This window comes from Podarcis bocagei (assembly GCF_964188305.1).
Source record: "Podarcis bocagei genome assembly, chromosome: 6".
NCBI lineage: Eukaryota > Metazoa > Chordata > Lepidosauria > Squamata > Lacertidae > Podarcis > Podarcis bocagei.
The window spans coordinates 96,829,365-96,850,839 of record NC_138130.1 but is presented as its reverse complement, the minus strand read 5'-3'; the positions used below and the strand labels follow the sequence as shown (position 1 = coordinate 96,850,839).

General features: G+C 42.8%; 1 protein-coding gene and 1 long non-coding RNA gene across 10 annotated transcripts in view; one reads left to right on the top strand and one right to left on the bottom strand.

Moving 5' to 3' along the window:
* LOC308588873 overlaps positions 1–21,475 on the top strand; it is a 341,196-nt gene that overhangs the window by 86,657 nt on the left and 233,064 nt on the right. The gene's annotated exons all lie outside the window — the stretch shown is intronic.
* Positions 1–21,475, bottom strand: part of TENM4 (teneurin transmembrane protein 4) — a 1,513,375-nt gene that overhangs the window by 1,490,986 nt on the left and 914 nt on the right. The window lies entirely within an intron of this gene.

The following is a 21,475-nucleotide window of genomic DNA, read 5'->3' as shown; positions in this document are numbered from 1 at the left end:
TGCCAAGTGCCATTTTGGATCAGGATGGTGCACTGAAACATGACTTTAGCATAACTTCACCTGTTTTTTGTCACAGATTTGATTGCCACTCAAGGTTTGACTGCCACCAAATTTGGCAAGAGAGTTCCCAAGGTGGGGTTCTTCATTGATGTTTGGATGCTAGGACCATATTATTGAATCTAGATGGAAGACTGAAACATGACTTGGGCATGATTTCACCCATTTATTTGGCACAATAGGCCCAAACTCACAAATTACACTATCCATATTTTTTAAAAAAACACACACACCAATACACTTTGGTTTCTTAAAAATCCTGGGCAGCACCGGGAACACCCTGCTATGGAATTATATCCTAAACCTCTCGCTATGTCAAAACGGTTTTGGATGGCACCAATGGATTCAGTGTACACTTTACAATATGTGTGTTAATTAAATGTTTCCAGCTGACTGAATGGTTTTGTTATAATCTCTACAGACATTTCAGCTCTGCATTCTTAATTGCCGTGTCTCGGGTCAAGTAGATAATAATGCATTTTCTCTAGTGGAAGCAAAGGAAAAGTTAAAGCTGGGGGAGAAAAATGTACCCCTTGATTCTCACTGCTGAGCACAGTACATGTAGAAGCAGAGAAAGCCCTGCAATATGATGTCAATATAATGAGCTAATTGTTCCATTCAGAGCTATTTGCCTCAAATTAAATACACTCTTAAATTATTTTAATTTCTGCCTCTTCTAATTAGCACAATTTGGTATCTGTTTCTTTCGAGCACACTGGTTGCAGAGACTCACTGCTTTCACCTTCAAGTGTGTTTGTTGCAGATGAGATCTTAAGGGACTTCTTGCAATTACAATGGAATTGATTTGATGGCATAATTCTTTGCCAAACAACGCCCCCTCCCCACCCAAAATTGACTGAGTTTTCAAAGTATTTCTGGCTCTCAGAAATATTCCAGAAAATGACTTTCCTCCATCTTTCAGGGGTAAGCTAGTGGAAGCCTGTAGGATGCTCACCTTTCCACACCTAACCACCGTAGTGACCAATTTAACCTATTTACACATTGTGAACAAATAAGTCAAAAAATCGTACTTGGCCCCCAAGCAACCAAATGAATCACACTGCGAATCAGGGAGGAAGGGTGGCTGCCGCCACAAAGAAGAGAGAGTAAGGAGCAGACAGTTGCTGTTGTTTAGTCATTTAGTCATGTCCAACTCTTTGTGACCCCATGGACCAGAGCATGCCAGGCACTTGTCTTCCACTGCCTCCCGCAGTTTGGTCAAACTCATGCTGGTAGCTTCGAGAACACTATCCAACCATCTCGTCCTCTGTCGTCCCCTTCTCCTTGTGCCCTCCATCTTTCCCAACATCAGGGTCTCTTCCATGAGGTGGCCAAAGTATTGGATCCTCAGCTTCAGGATCTGTCCTTCCACTGAGCACTCAGGGCTGATTTCCTTCAGAATGGATAGGTTTGATCTTCTTGCAGTCCAGAATGGATAGGTTTGATCTTCTTGCAGTCCTCCAGCACCATAATTCAAAAGCATAAATTCTTCAGCGATCAGCTTTCTTTATGGTCCAGCTCTCACTTCCATACATCACTACTGGGGAAACCATAGCTTTAACTATATGGACTTTTGTTGGCAAGGTGATGTCTCTGCTTCTTAAGATGCTGTCTACAGACTGCCCCTTAAATAGGATGCTAGAACCAATCAGCCCCCATGCTATGCACAACACAGTGTCGGAGGGGGCTGGCACTTCCAGCCAGGCAGGCCACAAATGTGTTTCCCTACTAGATGCTGGATGGATCAGGGTGGTAGAATGGAGCATCTCAAAGTCCCATTATTTGTGATCAGTTCCTTTTCAAGCAGGGGTGGAGGAAAGAGTTCATATTTTGAGCTCTCCCCCCCCCAAAAAAAGCCCAGTTTTAAGTCTCACACTATCTTTAATCTTGACCGGGGTTTAAGACGGGGATTTCAACTTAACAGAGATGGATCCATTTTGAGGGTTTTCTCCACACCAACATTCAGCAGCTGCGGAAAGGGAAATCCCACTATGATCCTCTGTTTGCAGCAGCCATCTGCTTCAGGCTCCCCTCCCACCCACACAAAAACAGAAGCTGGCACAAAGGAGGCTGCGGAGAAAATCTGATATGGTGGAAAGTGGTTCAGAACCATAAGGCTGTTTGTGAAATGTTCCAGTAAGGTAAACACGCAGATAGTTCATGTGATGGAACCATGCAAACAATTTCAAGCAGCTTGCAAATCTCGTTTAGCAAACAGCTATGATTGTCTCTGAGTACTGGTAGGAGAGAGCCAAGCGGTGAAGGCCGATCCATCGGAATGCAGGAGGTATTGTCCCATCAACCTCATTCTGCCCTCAGCAGGGGAAAGGAATCAGAGAGAATGAGGGTTTGGTCAGCTGCCATGTGTGTGAGAGAGTTTAATACTTTTCCTTATCAATAGTTATGATGGCTGTGCTGTGACTCCACAGTCAGTGGCAACAGCAGGAGGAAACAGCAGACTTGTGCTCAGGTCCTGCTTGTGGATTTCATAGAATCATAGAATCATAGAATCATAGAATCATAGAATCATAGAGTTGGAAGAGACCACAAGGGCCATCGAGTCCAACCCCCTGCCAAGCAGGAAACACCATCAGAGCACTCCTGACATATGGTTGTCAAGCCTCTGCTTAAAGACCTCCAAAGTAGGAGACTCCACCACACTCCTTGGCAGCAAATTCCACTGTCAAACAGCTCTTACTGTCAGGAAGTTCTTCCTAATGTTTAGGTGGAATCTTCTTTCTTGTAGTTTGGATCCATTGCTCCGTGTCCGCTTCTCTGGAGCAGCAGAAAACAACCTTTCTCCCTCCTCTATGTGACATCCTTTTATGTATTTGAACATGGCTATCATATCACCCCTTAACCTCCTCTTCTCCAGGCTAAACATGCCCAGCTCCCTTAGCCGTTCCTCATAAGGCATCGTTTCCAGGCCTTTGACCATTTTGGTTGCCCTCCTCTGGACACGTTCCAGTTTGTCAGTGTCCTTCTTGAACTGTGGTGCCCAGAACTGGACACAGTACTCCAGGTGAGGTCTGACCAGAGCAGAATACAGTGGCACTATTACTTCCCTTGATCTAGATGCTATACTCCTATTGATGAGGCCCAGAATTGCATTGGCTTTTTTAGCTGCCGCATCACACTGTTGGCTCATGTCAAGTTTGTGGTCAACCAAGACTCCTAGATCCTTTTCACATGTACTGCTCTCAAGCCAGGTGTCCCCCATCTTGTATTTGTGCCTCTCATTTTTTTTGCCCAAGTGCAATACTTTACATTTCTCCCTGTTAAAGTTCATCTTGTTTGTTTTGGCCCAGTTCTCTAATCTGTCAAGGTCATTTTGAAGTGTGATCCTGTCCTCTGGGGTGTTAGCCACCCCTCCCAATTTGGTGTCATCTGCAAATTTGATCAGGATGCCCTTGAGTCCATCATCCAAGTCGGTGATAAGGATGTTGAATAAGACCGGGCCCAAGACAGAACCCTGTGGCACCCCACTAGTCACTCTTCTCCAGGATGAAGAGGAACCATTGATGAGCACCCTTTGGGTTCGGTCAGCCAGCCAGATGTGCTTATGGTTGGATTAGACCAGGCATAGGCAAACTCGGCCCTCCAGATGTTTTTGGACTACAACTCCCATCATCCCTAGCTAACAGGACCAGTGGTCAAGGATGATGTGAATTGTAGTCCCAAAACATCTGGAGGGCCAAGTTAAAATTCATCTGTTAAAATTTCCCAGAAGAGGCATCTTATTGGTCACTGTGAGAAGAAGACGCTGGACTAGATGGGCCAATGGCTTGATCCGGCAGGCTTTTCCTATGTTCTTAATCTGTCAAGCTGGGGTTTGGTGTTATGGGACAAAGGTGAGAGCACCTCTTCACCAGCAGAAAGTAATATATCAGTGGTAGAAGAAGAGTAGAAGAAGAGTTTGGATTTGACTACCCGAAGGAGTCTCAAAGCGGCTAACATAAAAATGCAAAGAAGAAGAAGAGTTTGGATTTGATATCCCTCTTTATCACTACCCTAAGGAGTCTCAAAGCAGATAACATTCTCCTTTCCCTTCCTCCCCCACAACAAACACGCTGTGAGGTGAGTGGGGCTGAGAGACTTCAAAGAAGTGTGACTAGCCCAAGGTCACCCAGCAGCTGCATGTGGAGGAGCGGAGACGCGAACCCGGTTCCCCAGATTAGGAGTCTACCGCTCTTAACCGCTACACCACACTGGCTCTCTGGTACCTTGGGCTCACTGGTACCTTGGGTTAAGAACTTAATTCATTCTGGAGGTCCGTTCTTAACCTGAAACTGTTCTTAACATGAGGTACCACTTTAGCTAATGGGGCCTCTCGCTGCTGCCACGCCACCACTGCACAATTTATGTTCTCATCCTGAAGCAAAGTTCTTAATCCGAGGTACTATTTCTGGGTTAGCGGAGACTGTAACCTGAAGCGTCTGTAATCTGAAGCATCTGTAACCTGAGGTACCACTGTAGAAGGAAAAGGGAGAAGGAAGGGGGTGTCAACAGAGGAGATTGCCCTGTGCATGGAGATGAGATGCTTTCAATGTCTAAAAGGTTTCTAAGTAGTCAGGTGAAAAGAATCATCTCCTGTGCTTGAGATGGACTTGGAAATAAACATAGAAACAAAGGCCATAGATCCCATCTTCCTCATAGTGAATGGGTGTTTAAAAAATATTTCCCAATATACCCCCTCAAAAAAAATTGTGAACAACAATAGCTCTACACCCCACCAAAATAATTTTTAAAAATGCATTGAGTATGAGTAGTTGGTGGGATAGAATTGTTATCTTCTTCTCTAACATATGAAAAAAAGAAGACCAGGCTTCAGCAAAAGTACCATATTTTTTGCTCTATAAGACTCACTTTTTCGCTCCTGAAAAGTAAGGGGAAATGTGTGTGCGTCTTATGGAGCGAATGCAGGCTGCGCAGCTATCCCAGAAGCCAGAACAGCAAGAGGGATTGCTGCTTTCACTGCGCAGCAATTCCTCTTGCTGTTCTGGTTTCTGAGATTCAGAATATTTTTTTCTTGTTTTCCTCCACCAAAAACTAGGTGAGTCTTGTGGTCTGGTGCGTCTTATAGAGCAAAAAATACGGTATCTCTCTGTGTAACACCTACTGCTACGCTTCTAAGGCAGATTAAAAAAGTTTTAAGATGGTGCCGGAAAGAGTTTATCTTTTTTTAAAAAAAAAAAGTTAGCAAAGTGGCGTGTGAGGGTGGGGTATTATTCTGTGGTTCAGGTGAAATGGGGGGAAAGAGATTAACATATCTTTTGGGTTCTGCTGGGAAGAGCCTCTGGCTATTGAAACTTCTTGATTTGTAACTGTGGGGGAGAGACATGTCGGTGGCCATATCTTGGTTGAAGGAGTCTGGTGCTCTTTTGTTTTCTTTTAAATCTACAAATGGAACAGGACGGATGGCAGAGATTTATAGTGAAAGAAGACAATTAATTTACCAGGTGTTCTTGCAACCTGGAAACTCTGAGCCTGGCTTTCTGTAACAGGGTCTTGCTTGAGACCTCTCCAGACAGGTTTGAAACTTCCTTTTTTAAATGATATTTATTAAGGTTTCAAAGAAAAAAATTACATAAATAAAAAGAAAAGAAAAGAAACAGAAATAAGAATAAAAGAAAAATACAAAATACAAAAAAGATAAAAAACACTTTAAAAAATACATCAATCTTTCCACCTTACATTCATTTCCTTGCTTCCCTGACCTCCTCACACCTCCCTTTTTTTGTATTCCAATTCAGTTAGTTAATTCAGCAATTTCTTTCCCTCTTTGCTTTTATCTTAATCCTTTAACTTAATATATTATAACTTTGGATTCTCACCTGTTAATAATCCATTTTTACATACACCTTTATAACATTGCTGCTTAAACCACTTAACTTCATTCTGGCATCATTCTAACATTCATTAATTTTGCAATATTTCTGTAAATAATCTTTAAATTTCTTCCAATCTTCTTCCACCGACTCTTCTCCCTGGTCTCGGATTCTGCCAGTCATTTCCGCCAATTCCATGTAGTCTATCACCTTCATCTGCCATTCTTCCAGAGTGGGTAGATCTTGTGTCTTCCAATACTTTGCCATAAGTATTCTTTATGTATGCCACAACAGCAGGTTTGAAACTTCCTTTTGAGGTGCAAGCTGTTATAGCAAGAGCTGAACATATTTTAGGAGTGCTTCATAACAACCCCCAGCAGGCTGATACATTACAATCCAGCAAGAACTTTGATTAGGTTGATTGTATAAGTCGGTCCGAAAACATTTAGGGCTTAGAAGAAAGAGGGAGGATTTTTCAGTTGATAGGACAGTGATAAGTAGGATGAGTAAGTTTTAAAGTCTAGATGTGTTTAAGGGGGACAACAATTTTGATGTCTGTTGGTAGAAACAAGTCAGAACTCCAATCGATGACTTTTAGAATTGTGTCTTTAGACTAGTTAACAGAAGTTTTCCCCATGCAAACTTCAGGTAATGTAATACAGACACTGCTCCTTGATGTCTGCAAGTTTAATCAAGGAGAATTGGGTCAAAAGTTATTTACCCAGAGATTATTCTGCAAGTTGCAGTTTCAGTACCATAGACAGTTCAGTCTGAAATGAATCCAAATGTGCTATTTGCATCATCTACATGAAGATCAAAGTTCCTTGTCATGTGTGCAGTCAGGGGTGCTCCTAAAGAGCACATGTGAAGTCAGACATTATTTATACAGCAATTTGCGGAACCAGGAAAATAGCAGGAGCATCAGGAGTTAGCAGTGTGCTCCAGATTTGGCTGAATCCTGAACCAAATTGGGCGGAGAACAAAATATTTCGGCAGATTTGATTTAAATCTGATTTCCACTTTTCTCACCAAGCCTGATCCACATATAAACAGAATCCTTCTGTGTATGTCTTGGCCTACATTTCCTTAATCATTTAGCCAGAAAACCATCAGCCAATGATTACTCCCTTCTTACAAGTTGAGGCTTGGTATTTGTAGGTGCAACAATCACACTCATGCCCCACTGTGCAGGGCTCACCAAGATGATTTAGAAGACTGATGCTCTGCAGGACCTCTATCTATCCTGCCTTGCAGAAGCCAAAGGTTACAAGATTATGTGAAGGACCTTTAACCAGCCAGTCAGCTCCTCTAGGGGAGTGTAGCCTAACACACTACAGGTCTAGTCAGTCAATATTGGACTTCAGTTGGGCTCTAGGCTCCTTGCAGAGAAAGCTGCTCCTGTAGCAGCAAGGTTCCTTGGAACAGTCCCAAGTCCTGAATGTTCACTGCTTGACTTGGACACTGCAGGTGATAGGAAAGACATCTGTCCCTTAGAAAGCTGTTACCAGTCAGAGTAGACAATACTGAACATGTGCAAAAAAAAACTAGGAAGCTACCTTATATCAGATAAATCTAGGTGTTTAAGAAGAACCCTGCTTGGAAGATGTTTAGTAGGGCCAGTTCTGGGGTGATTTCTAATACTTGCTTAGCTATTTTACACATTTCTCGTATGGCTGTTGTCCAGAATAGTTGGATTTTGAGGCACTCCCACCACATGTGGAGGTATGCGCCTGTGGAGGTGCACCCTCTCCAGAATTTTGGTGAGGTTCCTGGCATATTAGCGCTAGTTTTCTTGGTGTTGGTGTTAGGATATTTCCGTTCCACCTTAAAAGGGAGCAGGATGTTTGTGTCACAGCCTGCGTATTTCCTGTTTTCACAGGATGTTTCTGTTGTGTCTTTGCTTTTGTTCTCTCTGTGTCGTAGACACTGAAGCAGGCAGTCATGGTTTTCTTTGTTCTGATCAACGCTGAATAAAACTTGTAAATAATGGTCTCCTGCGTACGACTTTTGCTGTGCATTATCTGCTGATAGAGTGTGCATGAGCTCTGGAATGTGGCAAGATATTTTCTAGAAACTCGTGTTGCTAATTGATGATACTGCGTGCCTACGGGAGATCGATGGATCGTCCAGCAGACGGCGTGGGGCCATGATGGACTTTGTCTACCTGGCAGTATCCCAGCATTAGGTACCACCTATAGGTGAGTTTCAGAGTGAGTTCTTTTCATTGATATGGATTTAAAGGAGGGTTTAGATCAAATTCTGGTCTACTGAGTGGGGTTAATAGAAACATCGCCACCTGACCCCATCCCCACTCATCTTCCCCCCTCCACCTCTTTCCCACTCTTCTTCTTAATGTCTCAACAAATGAAACTGATCTGTAAAAAATGTTACTTGGAAAAAAGAGAGGGAGAGAGAGAGACATTTTGTAAACCAAGAAAATCTTTAATAAAAATACCTAAGAAGAAGAAGATGATGATGAAGAAGAACCCTGATAGATCAGACCAAAGGCCCATCTTGCCCAGACCATTTCTTACTATGGCCAACCAGATCTCTCCAATAAGTCCATGAGCAAGGCTTGAAAAGAATAGCCATCTCCTGTAGTTGTTCCTTAGGGAAGTGTTTTCAGGGGAAGATTTCCTCTGAACATGGACCTTCTAAATCTCAACTGGAAGGCCTAGCCTCTATACAACTGCCTCCATGTCCTGCTTCTGCAGTTAGGTCCTTCAACGGATTGCATACCACCCAATATGGCTCTGAATACCAGTTGTTGGGAATCACAAGTGAGGAGGGCATCACTGCACACAGGTGATGGAGGCTTTCCACAATGGTGAGCCATTGTGACAACATAGTGATAGATCAGATGTGCCTTTGACCTTATCCAGCGAAATGCTTCCTTTGCTCTTCTGAGATTGCCTTCTGCATCTAAAGGAGGTTTCTGTAAAAAGATTATAAACCTAAGACTTCTTAGAAAAGCAAAAGTAGTTGCAGTTCTTTGGATCTCAGCCAATATTTTGGAGACTCACAAATCATTCTTGAAAGCACCTGTAGGATTCCCCGCCTTTCCTGAGGAAGAGAAAAGTAAAAAGTACCTTTGTTTCCTATTGTGTAGTCTACAAAGGACTGTCAGTTAACAGATTGTTCTTTCCCCTCTTTTGTTCCTACCTGATTATTCAGAAAGACCAGCATGATAAGGAGTTGCCCACTTTGTCATTCTCTTTTATTCCCTGAAGCAAGATTTGGGTAGCTACCATTTCTCTCCCCCTCCCCAGTTCTCCTTTCATTTTAGAGCTTATCATTCAACAATGGTACCCCACCCACCTCTCTCTCCCTTGCTCTATGTAGTAACTTGATTTGGCTAAAAGCAGGTTTAAAATGTCATTATTTCCCTCTGTCTACATTGGCTGACATGCACTTTGCTGGAGCATGCAAAGGGGGGCATCAAATGGGGGCGTCAATCAGAATTTCCTTCCTAAGTCATGGCACCCGTATTTCATACTCAGCAGAAAGTTGCAGCAGTGCAAGTCTTCATTAAGGAGTTTCAGATCAGCTTTTATGTCAGAGGAGAGAAAGAGCCCTCCACCTCTTCTCTCACAGCCCCTCCAGCTGCTAAACACATGGATTTTTCTGCCTGGAGGTGGGTGAGAGGAATCACCTGGCCCTAGCAATTGTTTTGGCTTGGGATTGGCTGAGCAGTGCGAAGAGCCAATTGGACAGAGAATGGAAAGAGATGTCTCCAGGAATCTCTATGTTGGAAAAACTAAGGAGTGTGTGGGAAACAGGAAATACCGTGGAGCCAGTGTGGTGTAGTGGTTAAAAGCGGTAGACTCGTAATCTGGTGAACCGGGTTCGCATCTCCGCTCCTCCACATGTAGCTGCTGGGTGACCTTGGGCTAGTCACACTTCTTTGAAGTCTCTCAGCCCCACTCACCTCACAGCGTGTTTGTTGTGGGGGAGGAAGGGAAAGGAGAATGTTATCTGCTTTGAGACTCCTTAGGGTAGTGATAAAGAGGGATATCAAATCCAAACTCTTCTTCTTCTTTGCATTTTTATTTTTATTTTTTAGACACACACATATTCTTTAAGGGACGCGGGTGGCGCTGTGGGTTAAACCACAGAGCCTAGGACTTGCCGATCAGAAGGTTGGCGGTTCGAATCCCCGTGACGGGGTGAGCTCCCGTTGCTCGGTCCCTGCTCCTGCCGACCTAGCAGTTCGAAAGCACGTCAAAGTGCAAGTAGATAAATAGGTACCGCTCCTGCGGGAAGGTAAACAGCGTTTCCATGCACTGCTCTGGTTCGCCAGAAGTGGCTTAGTCATGCTGGCCACATAACCTGGAAGCTGTACACCGGCTCCCTCGGCCAATAAAGCGAGATGAGCGCTGCAACCCCAGAGTCGGTCACGACTGGACCTAATGGTCAGGGGTCCCTTTACCTTTATATTATTTAAACTGGTATGGCAGTGCATCAGTTACTCTAATGGACCAGCCTCCAGTGCCTTCTTATGAGTCAAATGGTTCTTTGAACTTATTTTTGCAAACTGCTGACCCAGTTATTGCTGTCACTATCAAATCCCTGGCCCTAGATGATGACTCAGACTCTGATCGTCAAGTTGTGGGGTCAAAGTTCACGTAGTTCCAGAGCACCCAAACTCCTTTCTAGATAAAAGCAGAGGGGCTTCAGTGCAACCATCAGTTGAGGGGAAACCCATTATGGTGGTTCACACAGCCCATGGTTATTCCAAGCCCTGTGAGCCGCCTCACCCATTGATCAAAATCTCATATACACCTGTTTGTTTCAGCTGAATGTTGAGTGCAAGTTTGTTTTGATTCTATATTAAAGGAGAACTCTTTCCAGGCAGTGAAATGCAAGATGACAAAAGGGAGCTTGGGATTCTTGTCAACGGTTGAACTGGTCATGTGATAGCTTTACTGTGCATCAAAGTCTTGTTGAACTCAGGTTCAACATTCTGTCCTGGCCAGCTGGATGTTGTCGCAAACCCTTCCCATAGTTACCTGGTACATGGTGGTATTAACCAGGTTCCTAATGCATATTAGCAACAAAAGGTTCCTTTGTTCTTTAATATCTAGCACTACTTGAAATCTGGCCCTTTTCCATTTGCTCTCTTAAATATAGAATCTCCCACCCATCTGCCATTGGACAATTGAATTGGTTGCTGCAGACAAATGTTCAAGCCACAACAGCAGGTGGACATTTTTTTTAAACACACTACAAAACGTTCAAAACCAGGCTTTGCAGTTTTCCAAATGCGCTTCAAAGATGTTCCATTGAAACTGTGCCTTCCTATTATTATTTTGACAGACAGAAGAGGGGAACAGAAGATTGAAAGGATTGTAGGAAGCAGGTGCTTTTTTCAGAAAGCAGCTTTAATAAAAGGAGTTTATTTCTCTGGAGTTTCTTATTTTCTGGGTTTGTTGGGCATTTAAGAAGGCTTCTTTATTGCTCTCGCCTTCCATATTCGGGGAGATTGGGGCATCAATTGAGGCGAGACAGTCGTGGATCGCTATAGGTCGGGTTGGATAGCTCCTAGTGATCTGGGGCTGTCAGAGAGTAGAGCATCAGGTGGGGAAACCCTTGAGAAGGCTGAGACCTACCTCAACAATGGCTATATCTTTCCAGGCAAAGGTAGGGTGCTGCCTGATATTCCTTCCTGCCTGACACCCTGACACCCAGGATTGCTGCCTCCAGTCAACAGCTGTTAAGCAGAGACATCAATTCTGCAGAATTTAGGATGCTCACAAGCAGCTTGTGAAGTGCACCCAAAATAATTGAAACCCATCCCCATTCTGGGGTAGGGGAGATGCAACTTCTCTGTCCCCCACCCCCTCCTGGACACGTGTTTAATCCGGGTCCGTCTGTCCCCCCCGGCCACCATAATTAAAGTTTAGTCCTGCCCCCTAACTAATTTAGGACTGGATCCAAGATGGGGCAGGGAGGTCCCTGAGTTGGACAAGGGCAGGTTGTGCTGATTGGGGAACCCCCCAGACTGGAGCCATGCCAAAAAGCAGGGTGGGGATCTTTGTGCAGCTCTGATTTTTGCCCACCAAAACTGCATCGCAAACTCTAGAGAAGTGTGCGATCCAGCTAGGAGTTGCATTTTGATCTTCAAACAAATTCAGGAATGGCACATTGGGTAATCCACAGCAAAATGGACTGAACAATTTTCCCCTCCATCCCTATTTATGAAAATAGGCCTTCAGCTGATCTTGAGGGTAGGGACTATTACTGTTTAATGGGGTCAAGGTATGTTAGATATGCTTCTTGGGAAAATATTTCCATGTCTGCCACACGTGGAGATAAATCAGTGTTCAATAGCACAAATCTCCATGTTTTAGCTGTGCGGGTTCCTTGAAGCCAGTTGAAATAGATTGGGGGTGGAGAATACAGGTTTCCAAAGTGTGTGTCTTCAGTCAAACATCCAGTTCACAGACCTACCCAGGGACGCATAGACACCACCTTATACCGCAAACCAACTGACCGACAAACATATCTACATGCCTCTAGCTACCATCCCAAACATACCAAACAGTCCATTGTATATAGCCAGGCACTACGTTACAGCCGCATCTGTTCCAATTCTACAGACAGAGACTCTCACCTAAGGGATCTACAGCAAACCTTCTCAGAACTAAAATACCCAGCAGATGAAGTTAGACAACAGATCAACAGAGCCAGACTGATACCCAGAGAGAACTTGCTGCAAGACAGACCCAAAAAAGAAAATAACAGAACACCTCTAGTCATCACATACAGCTCCCAAGTTAAAACAGTACAACGCATCATCAGAGATCTACAACCTCTCCTGGACAATGACAGTTCTCTTTCTCAAGCTCTGGGAGGAAGACCTTTCATTGCCTACAGACAGCCACCCAATCTTAAACAACTCCTAACCCACAATAATACTACAACCAGACTTAACACAGACACTGGCACCAGAGCCTGCAATAAACCCAGATGCCAACTTTGCTGCCACATACACCCGGACAACACCATTACTGGCCCCAACAACATCACACATACCATCTCGGGACTATTTAATTGCTCATCGTCTAACATTGTGTATGCCATCAAATGCCAACAGTGTCCTTCAGCTCTCTATATTGGACAAACAGGCCAAACCTTACGCCAAAGAATAAACGGACATAAATCTGACATCAAGAATCACAGAACAGAGAAACCAGTAGGAGAACACTTCAATCTCCCAGGACATTCTATACAAGATCTCAAAGTAGCTGTTTTACTACAAAGGAATTTCAGAAATAGACTGGAAAGAGAAGCTGCTGAATTACAACTCATTACCAAACTTAAAACCATGAAAAGACCTGGGCTGAACAAAGACATTGGATTCTTATCTCACTATACATAACTAAACCATTTCTCACCTTCCCACCCCTTGCCTTTTCCTGTAAGACCTATTACAGTCGTTAAGAGTCGTCAAGAGGCTCTCTCAGCTATCTGCCTATCTCCCATTCCCACCACCCTTCTGAGTAACACCCCTCCCCACCTTCTCACTATATAGAAGGATCTGGCAACTTCTGTTTCAGTGTATCTGAAGAAGTGTGCATGCACACGAAAGCTCATACCAAGAACTAACTTAGTTGGTCTTTAAGGTGCTACTGGAAGGAATTTTTTTATTTTGACTACCCAGGGACACTGATTGCAAGAGAGCAGAGCCCTCTTCAGGCCAACCCTTTAAATGCAGCCAACAGGCACCCTTCACACCAATGATCTCAAATCCCACAGTATCTGAAATTTGAACCCAATTTGCGGGTTCCACTTCAGGCAAATCTCAGCCTGAAATACAAAGCTAACTTGCTGCAAGTCTCTTTGCACATGAGCAGAAGCCTCCATGGATAGAGCTTTCCATGCATGTGTGGTGAGGCTTAGTAACTTTTCCAAAATCAGTAGAAACGCTTCAAGACTCATGTAAGTTGGGGTTCCTTGTTGTTTGGGGCTTTATCCTTAACCCAACCCAGATCATCAGACTAGGCCTTGTCCCGTGTGATATTTTTCAGGTACATCCTGCATTTTGGGGTCTCTTGAGGGCAACAGTGAATTCTCATATGAATTCAGATATGGACGGACCCTCTTGAAGTAACACACAGAGCAGAATGTTATCAACTCATTTTCACACTTACAGAATGTTGTGACAGTTCTCAGATAGAAAAAGGCAAAATGAAGTACATTTAAACATGCATGTAGGGAGAGGAAATGCATTTTGAAAGGTTCGTTTGATGAGAAAATGCTTTAAAATGCATATTTCAATGGCATTAAATTGTGAATTTTCACACAGTTTGAAACCCCCACGCTCTCAAAGAATAATCATGACACCAAAGTTTGGGGAAATTGTTATATTTGTTGCAAATTATGTTCCTGTGTTTCCAGTTTTGACCAAATTGGGCTAGAGAGGAGCTATAAGGTTAATCGGTCCATATCTGGCAAGAGAGAATCAGGCTTTGCCATCACCAGGGCTCACACTCCATCCCAACTTACCTGTTCCATTCTGACAAACAAGCCCATTATGACTCTAGAAAGACAGATTATGCCAAATGCATACTTTTCTCCAACAGCTTTACTCCACACAAATAATAACTTCCCAGTAGTTCTGACCAGTCATGTTACTTAGGATGCCTGCCAACGCAACTGTGTCTTTGTTTGGGTACCATCTGCCACTTCCATCTAATGTCCCAGAAATGAACTTGCTTAACACCTTCTGTTAAATCGTTCTGAATACCTTAAGGTTTCATAAGAATTATACATTTTTTTGAGACATTGCCAAGTAAATTGTTGTGTTCCGGCCTGGCAAAGTATAGACATTTTGAAAATCATTTTATCAACAACACCCTTAGCTCACCTAGCACAGTCAGAGGTTTGTATTTATGGGCTCTTCCAACACATGAATCAGGCTGCCCTGACTGGTTACATCTGCTGGCATCCATGCATGAAGCATGGACATCTGTAAGGACGGAACCTTTGCACAGACAACTGTACCTGTAAAAGCTTCCATGCAGCATGCAGCCCTAAATGATCAGTGTTCTAGATCACAGGGAAATTTTTGCAGAGATAGTGTGACATCAAAGGGGCAGCAGCTAGTGGGGAGAACATCTTGGGAGGACACGAAATTCAGCCTTTGAATAAGGTCCCTTGTAATATACAAAAGTTATGGTGCATTTTCCTGAAATGGGGCAGCAGAATTCATTCACTCAGGACTGCTTTGTTAAGTAAGTAAGAATGCTAGAGAGAGAGAGAGAGAGAGATTGTGTTTACAACAAAAATGAGGCTAGCCTGTTGGCCAGAGGGCAGTTGCCATTACACAAGGGCCAACATTGATGCCAAAATCCAGCATCTCCTGAGCTCTGTGAGTGCGGCTTTCTCCCGATTGAAGTGCAGAGTGTTTGAGGACATTCACAGGGAAACTAAAATGCTTGTTTACAAAGCTATTGTACTATCAACCTTACTGTATGCTTGTGAAACATGGACCACTTATCAACGCCATCTCCAACTCTTCAAAAGATTCCATCAATGGTGTCTTCGAAAAATTTACACATCACTTGGGAAGACAGGCAAACTAATTCCAGTGTACTGGAAGAAGCAAAGATCACCAGTGTTGAAGCAATGATTCTCCAACATCAACTTCGTTGGACTGGTCATGTTGTGTGGATGCCTGATTATTGTCTTCCAAAGCAACTACTCTATTCTGAACTTAAAAATGGAAAGTGTAATGCTGGTGGTCAAGAAAGGAGGTTTAAAGACTGTCTCAAGGCAAATTTTAAAAAATGTAGTATAAACACCAACAATTGGGAAATACTTGCCTGTGAGCACTCCAACTGGAGAAAAAGCCTTTACCAAAGGTGCCATGCGCTTTGAAGACACTCGAACTCAGGATGCAAGGGAGAAACATGCTAAGAGGAAGGAAGGCTTGGCAAATCCACACCGTGATCAACTCCCGCCTGGAAACCAATGTCCCCATTGTGGAAGGACGTGTGGATCCAGAATTGGCCTCACAGTTACTTACAGACTCATTGTTAAAACCCTGTTTATGGAAGACAATCTTACTTGGCTACGAGTGATCGCCAAACAAAGAAGAAGACAGACAGAACACATCCCAGGCAATGATGTAGGACAGAGTGCAGCAGAAATAAGACCATAAAAACCAGAATAAATGAGTGTCCAAACTCCAGTGGTTCATTGAGGTACTGCATGAAAATTTGGGGAGAACTTAATGATAGAAATGTTGAGAAATATCAAACTGCAGTTAAAGGCACAAGAGCAATTCACAGAGGAGGCTTTTCCTGGTCAGCTGGCAATCCTAGCTTAAAGAGTAGGACCACGCAGCAAATGATGGAGTAATAGAAATTGCAAAATGTTAAGACTGATAGCCCAGTTTCTTATATTGGGAATCTCTCTAATTTTTGTAATTCTCATACCAAATGACCACAAAACACTACGAAACATTGAGGAATCCCCTTTTTCTCAAATCAAAAAACACAAATGTTGCCCTTGCAGGAAAATCATTGCTGCTATTCGTCTGAAATTTGACAGGATTCATCCCCTCAGAAGGAGAACCTAGCCTGCAAATTTAATCCAATTCTTTCCCCAAAATAAAAGAGTTAAGGACTTTTATTTTTTCCCTCTCAGAGGGGTCACTTTAGTAGTAACCAGCACATACCCCCCCCCAAAAAAAAAAACACAAATGCTTTATACATTCTGGAAGAGCTAGTATGTCTGTGGATTTTATTCACTCTTATAAAAAGAGAAAGGTTATCACCTTTTTTTGTTTGTTTGTTTGTTTCCAAATAGATGAAGGGGGGAGGGCTAAGTAGACTTGGACAGCCAACAAAGTGCCTAGGAACTGAAGCAGGCTGTTTTCCAATGTGTTAAACTGAAGTTCAAACAAAATCTCATAGTCAAGGCACACCGCTAGCATGTACACACCAGGAAGTCAACGGTTCAAAGACAGGTACATAGGAAAGCTGAAGAGAATTGGCGGTTGTGGGATAGGTTGAACCATACCAAAGTGATCACACAACCACTTTGCCATGCACGCATATCTACACAACTCACACTCTCAAAAGACTTGTGTGTATGTATATATACGTATGCGTGTAAACTAGGTGTATAACCTTTCAACTGTGTGTGTGTGTGTGGATATTTCCACTGTCCCCATCCTGGCACTGTGTCATTGATATTTTTATAGAACCTGGGTATCACCAATACTATTCTTAACACTCTAACCACTATGTCACACTGGCTTACAAATCCCTTGTTGAAAATAACCAACCAGAGTTGATGACATTGATATATTTGTTTGGAGAGTTCAAATCTCTTTTGGAATATATAAGTTTGCTCTTAGCAATAAAGTTCCCAGCTGCTACATTTTGAAACTGCTCCTGTAATCAAAGCCAATCCACAACACACACACACACACACACACACACACACACACACACACATGGATTCAAGGGTGCAAAATGAGAAGTTAACCTTTCATGCCCCAGCATCCTGTTTTCGGACAATGTCCAAGAGCAATGGGGACATGAATGCCCTTTGAATTCTCACCACTTGCCTTGGCTTATCAGTTGGAATGCGGAGGATAACGGGAGAGCAATCAAAGCTTCTGCTAAAGCAGACAAACTATTCTAATCTCTACATTGTCATGGAATTACGGGGGTGAGAGGATATATATATATATATATAAAAGAGAGAATATATATATAAAAAAACATATCCCAAAACAACTCAGAACAAAGAAAAATTAAAGCTGAAGAACAGCAGGCAGGAGAGCCCTAAAACTAATCCAGTGTATTGCTATATAAAGACTTGCCATCTGGAGCCTAATTTTCAACTTTACTGCTGGTATGTATCATGCTGTTCCTTTTTTTATAAGAAAAAAAGCCATATATATATATCACTCATTAGAGTGATGGGTACCCAAAATGCCAGTGCTACTGATTATTTTTAATCTTCAGCTATTTTGGAAAAAATCTGATGCAGTCTATAAATAGAGGGCTGTCTAGAAACGTTGCACCTGTTTGGATTTTGCGATGTTTTTCTTTCCTCCTTACCTCTCAATTTTTCTAACAAGATGTGTCCATGTAGCACTACTACCATTAATGTAATACTCAGCCTAACATCTGTTGCAGGTAATTTGGTAGAAAACATTATTAAAGAGAGAATTATTACGTGTACCGAAGAACAAGCCTTCCTGGGGAAGGGTTAGCATGGCTTCTGCAACGAGAAGCCCTGCTTCAGCAGCCTTTTAGACTTCCTTGAATGTGCCAATAAACATGTCAATAAATGTGGTCTGACATACATTATGGGAGAAATTCAACGTTGCTACAAGTTAAAAGTCTGTTAGTGGTGCAGTTGATGAGCTAGCAGAATAGCTTGTGCAAGAGAAGGGCATGGTGCCAGCATGGTTCTTGTGCCTGGTTGTGCAACAGATTGCAGTAGCCCCAGCACTTCCTGTTGCACAACCAGTTACACAACAAGCGTCTGCTAATAGAGTTGTTTCATGGGATTTCATATCGTGCAAATGTTATTCTTACCCTTATGCTAGTGCAATAGTCCTTATGCTAGCAGTCAGAGAAAGCTGAATCTGAGCCTATGGTTTGTACCCAAAGTACTACTAGATTATGCATCTGATCAGAAGAAAGATTTCTGCTTGCACAGGGGGACTTGCTGCCTCTCCTCCCCCACGTACCCCTTAAATCCATTCTATAGTTTCTCTGAACACTCAGGAACTGATTTAGGAAGGGCAAGGGGCACATGTGGGGGCAGAAGAATAGGGAAGTTCCATTGCATCATCATCATCATCATCATCATTAATAATAATACCCCATCCATCTGGCTGGGCTTCCCCAGCCACTCTGGGTTGCCCAACAGAATATTTAAAAAAAGATAAAACATTAAACATTTAAAAATTTCCCTAAATGGGGCTGCCTTTAGATGTCTTCTAAAAAGGAGAAAACCTTGCACTAATGGGATGTTTTAGTTGGATACCACTCAGTTTTCTTGGGCTTTGAAAAAGCTTTTGACAAAGTAAAAGGATAGGTCCCCAGTTGAATTAGCAATGTCAAGAAAGAGGGAAGGGACTATAGCTCTGTGGAAGAGCATCTGTTTTGCATGTAGAACGTCCCAGGTTCAATGCCATCATCTTGAGTTAAAACTGGGACAGACTCCAATCTTAAATCCTAGAGTCACTGCCCGTCAGTATGGACAGTAATGAGCTATCCTAAGCTGCATCAACAGAAGTATACTGTCCAGGTCAAGTGAAGTGATCGTTTCACCCTATTCAATCTTGGTCAAACCACACCGGGAATACTGTGTGTGCAGAGGAGCGCAACAAAGATGATCAAAGCTCTGGAAACCAAGCCTTATGAGGAATGGTTGAAGGAGCTGGGTATGTTTAGCCTGGAAAAGAGGAAACTGAAGCCAACAAGGACAGTTCTTGTTTGGGTGTCAGTAAATCACCCAAAGATCTGTACTGGGACCTGTGGGATCATTCCAAATGATCTGGAATTACTGGTGAGCAGTGAAGTGGTCGAGCTTGCAGATGATGCCAAATCACTCAGAGTAGTGAAAACCCAACTAGACTGCAAAGATCATCCAGAAGATGTCTCCAAACTGCGCTTATGGGGAAAATAAAATGGCAAATGGATGTCAGTGTAAATGATGTAAACAAGCCCAAACTCCATATGTATACTAATGAGATCTGAACTGTTGGAGACTAACCAGGAAAGACAGTGTGGAGTCATGGTGGATAGTTCCATGACAACATCAACCCAGTATGGAATGGAAATAAAGTAGCTTGTAATATGATGCCTTAACCGATTGACTCAGATTTAGATATGGCCTTTCTGCACTAGGTGCCAAATACAAATAGGAACAATAGGTGATAAAATACAAATAGAATTATTGTATTTTATATATATATATACACGCGCACACACACACACATATACATATATATGTGTGTATATATGTGTGTGTGTGTGTGTGTGTGTGTACACACACACACACACACACACACATATGCATATACATATACATATATATGTGTATATATATACATATACGAAGAAACCCAGGAGAAGGCAAAGCAGCATTCATGCAAGGAGAGAGTTGTGTCCTGGTTTTTACAATATCCGTTCATCTATACAAACTGAAGAAAGGAATCACATAAGCAGTATCACTTTCCCCAAAGATATCAGCAATGTCCCAGGATGCCATCACTGACCAGCCTACCTTCTACAGTAAGACAATTATACCAACTGCCATCCAGATGTTGTTGCACACCAACTCACATCAGCTCGGTCAGCAGTTTTGTATGATGGAAGTTGTAGACCAGCAATAGGGATCAGTTAAGGTAATCAATTAACAGTATGCCCCAAAAAATGATTGTTACAGAGAAAACTTTCCCAAGTTAACTGCCTCCTTCTTTTGGGAAGGGGAAAAACAACACCTTACGTAATAAACCGTGTTGGTGGTTAAGCCCAGGAAAGGCTGCAGTGTGCAGCAGCAATTTTGGGAATTCTGAAGCAAAACCAATATTCCTTCAACAAAAGTGTAGCTTTATTGCAAAAGGAGGTAAGCCAATATGAAGTAGCCTCACTGGTGTTGAAGACACTATTTCAGCATAAACCATTTGGAAAGATTAAGTGATATTTCTCCACTCGGACACTGTAAAAGTTGCCTTTGACTTGCTAACCAGGATTACTTCAACTTGCCAGTAGCATTTCAAAGAATCGTAGCGCGAATCAACAAGTGTCTCGAGTTATTTGCAAAAAGTTGAAGCGACAGAGAAATCCACCCTGCAAACACATACACTTTTGGAAAATTTAGCATGCCTAATCCAACAGACTTCAGTGTACTCAAGAACATTGAGGTGAATATCTTAAGTGCTGAAGACTGAATTTTCACTACCAGCAAGACATCTCTAAAGACACCGTATATAATCAACAAAGTCACATGACCAAGATTTTTTCTGAGATCACATACCATATCAAGCTAGAGTCAGAAAGCTAGAGTCCAGTCACTCTTTCTCCATGACATGACATTTTTCTAGTTTGTATTCTGTGGGAGAGCATTCAGACATACTTTGCTGCCCCACCACCATCTAAAGTGGTACAATCAGGTGCTACTCTGGCACTTAATAGTTCTGACTGCATAACACAAGTCTACCTTTGGGAGAGGGGAGAAGTCCTACTGAACTCAGTGGAGTTTTCTTAAACATTGCAAGAGCATAATTGCTTGACTACTCACTTTAATGGGACCACAGCAGCATAAGCCAACAATTACTTCACACTGATTGGATACTTTGCCCTGTGTCTTAATCCAGTAGCATCCCTGAAACCACCTGTGTTTTGGAAAGAGCCACATCAAAGCAACTTCACTGCCTTTGATAGCACATTGCTAGAGTTGCATTTCCCCCCCCCCCTCCTGCCACAGCCTTCAAGGGGGCCACACGAATGCTAAGTCTTTGATGACTTGGTATTGGTTGCAATTTACAGAAAGCCCACCCTCCCAAAGCTTTGCCTGAAAACTTTTTCGCATCTTGACTTGTGATTCTTAAA